This window comes from Limulus polyphemus, unplaced genomic scaffold (genome assembly GCF_000517525.1).
Source record: "Limulus polyphemus unplaced genomic scaffold, Limulus_polyphemus-2.1.2 Scaffold2880, whole genome shotgun sequence".
In the NCBI taxonomy this organism is placed as follows: Eukaryota; Metazoa; Arthropoda; class Merostomata; order Xiphosura; family Limulidae; genus Limulus; species Limulus polyphemus.
In genome coordinates this window covers 94077-96701 of record NW_013668490.1, presented here as the reverse complement: position 1 = coordinate 96701, position 2625 = coordinate 94077, and the positions used below count along the sequence as shown (strand labels likewise).

General features: G+C 32.6%; 1 protein-coding gene and 2 long non-coding RNA genes across 3 annotated transcripts in view; 2 read left to right on the top strand and 1 right to left on the bottom strand.

Annotated features, from left to right (window-relative positions):
• Positions 1 to 1185, top strand: part of LOC111087941 — a 5553-nt gene extending 4368 nt beyond the window's left edge. Inside the window, exon 2 of the long non-coding RNA XR_002612557.1 lies at positions 16 to 1185. This is a non-coding gene — a long non-coding RNA (uncharacterized LOC111087941). The remainder of the gene's footprint in view (positions 1 to 15) is intronic.
• The window catches only part of LOC106468124 (probable ATP-dependent RNA helicase DDX4), a 94057-nt gene that overhangs the window by 51981 nt on the left and 39451 nt on the right, over positions 1 to 2625 (top strand). The gene's annotated exons all lie outside the window — the stretch shown is intronic.
• The window catches only part of LOC111087942, a 12944-nt gene continuing 10957 nt past the window's right edge, over positions 639 to 2625 (bottom strand). Inside the window, exons 2-3 of the long non-coding RNA XR_002612558.1 lie at positions 1611 to 1622; positions 639 to 727 (exon numbers count right to left, since the gene is read on the bottom strand). This is a non-coding gene — a long non-coding RNA (uncharacterized LOC111087942). The remainder of the gene's footprint in view (positions 728 to 1610; positions 1623 to 2625) is intronic.

Genomic DNA, 2625 nt, shown 5'->3' with positions numbered 1-2625 from the left:
TTCCAATATCATCAGGTTTGGAATGATATGTACACACTCAAAACACTATTCCAATATCATCAGGTTTGGAATGATATGTACACACTCAAAACACTATTCCAATATCATCAGGTTTGGGATGATATGTACACACTCAAAACACTATTCCAATATCATCAGGTTATGAATGATATGTACACACTCAAAACACTATTCCAATATCATCAGGTTATGAATGATATGTACATACTCTAAACACTATTCCAATATCATCAGGTTTGGAATGATATGTACACATTCAAAACACTATTCCAGTATCATCAGGTTTGGAATGATATGTACACACTCAAAACACTATTTCAGTATCATCAGGTTTGGAATGATATGTACATACTGTGACACACTCAAGACATTATTCTAGTGTTACCTGGTTTGGAAAAATATACACACTCAAGACACTATTTCAATGTCATCAGGTTTGGAATAATATGTAAACACTCAAGACACTATTACAGTGTCATCAGGTTTGGAATAATACATACACACTCAAGACACTTTCATTGTCACCAGGTTTACAATAATATGTACTCTCTCAAGACACTATTACAGTGTCATCACATTTGAAATATGTACACACTTAAGACAATATTCCAATATCATCAGGATAGTAGAAACATCACAAAGCTATTGTGATATGAGTAATGTATACACCCCTTACATAAATACATCATTCCAATGTGATACGGTACTGTATGTAACTACATGTATAGAAATATTGTTAGTTTATCACATTTTCAGAGTTGTTTTTAACAAGCTGCAGTTAATATGAATACTTTAAGTGATATGTAACAACTCGTGGTATGTTTAATGATTAATGAACTTAATTTCAGATGTGTTAAAAGAAATTAAGTTAACCAACTTAGTTTGTTTTTCAACTGATCTTATGTCTCTCTATTGATGGATAATTAAGCATAAGCATGTTGTTCGGGATTGTTATTTATCCTCATTTATTATTAAAATGTTGTGTATTTACTTCTTTATTAAGCTTTCTGTAACATCTAGACTATTTTGAAAATTATATCCACCAGGTTCGCTTAGAAACACTAAAAATGAATACATCCTCAGTTTCAACTTTACAACTGAAGTTCTAATCGGATAATGTGTTTTAAGATTTGTGTTATAATAAAGCATCAATAAAACATTTGATTATGGGTAAGTCATTTTCTCGGAAGAGACCCATTTGAGATAGTCATTCTCATTCATAAAACACAAAACGTATAAACAACTGAATACATATAATAATCTTTATTATTTACCAAAATGGTGAACAAACATTTGAACACACAAATTAACGAAATATTTCCAATGAAAATATAATACTTTTTTTATCTGTATATTTATATCATTAATAACAATAGCAATATCTAAAGATGTTTAAATATATTGAAAATAAATATTACATTACACAAAAAAGGAAGTTGATAGAAGAAGGAGAAAATATGGCCACATAACTAGTGGATTGTTCCCAGACGACAATTGTGTAGGTTGTCGGCAAAATAATACCCGCTGGAAATGCCACGTAGTGAAATATAGATTATGTCTGGATTATTTCATATATAATGTCTGAAAACAAATAAAAATAGCTGTTGTCATAGTATCTGCAACACTTAGTGGAGTTACGAAAAGCTAGGTTATTGGTCTAATATCATTGACCAATTAGCTTCTTACCAACATTGTGTTATTTGGGTGTGTCATGTGTTTTCCACCCCCTTGTTCAGCGTTGCAAGTCTATTTTTAATGTAGAATATTAGTCAAGGAAAGTTTCTTCCATCTTGGGTCATTGCATCTATTTTTCACTTAGAAGATATTACTGTAATACAGTGAATAAAAGCACTAATCTATTATTGTTACACGTATTGTTGCGTCAGCGAGGTCACATGACTAGTATCACGCCACGTCCTTCTAGAAATATCCTGTTCCTTCATGAATGCTCCAGCGTTTACTATGTATGTGTTAGTCTAGTATATATAAGACGGTCACAAAGTGACGGGAACAATATGTGTGTAATTGAACTGCGGAGGTAATGAGTAAGAATATTGTTGAGCACGTGAGAAGTTCGTTGAGTTATAGCGTTTGTTATAGAGCGAATGTTGAAATTAAGTGTATCGTAAAGTTGTATTCGGAAAGAATAAACCAGTTTTATTTAAGAAAGGACTTGTGTCGCTAAAGTTTCGTCGGAACGAATTTACGGAAAATTAACTAACGAACGGAAACGTAACAAATTGGTGTCAGAAAGTGGGATAAAAAAAGAGAAGATGGAAACGAGAAGCGGCAAATCAAACTACAGCTTAGCAGATTTGATGGCAGCAATACAAAAACAGCAAAAGAAACAATAAGAGAGACAACAGCAGTGGCAAGAAAACCTGCAACAGTGGCAGCCCGAACAGCAAAGTAAACGAGAAATTACAGCAGTTGTTGGAGGAAAAAGAGAAGAAACAAGAAGAGAGATTACAACAGTTGTTGGAGGAAAAAGAAAAGAAACAAGAAGAGAGATTACAACAGTTGTTGGAGGAAAAAGAAAAGAAACAAGAAGAGAGATTACAACAGTTGTTGGAGGAAAAAGAAAAGAAACAAGAAGAACGAGAA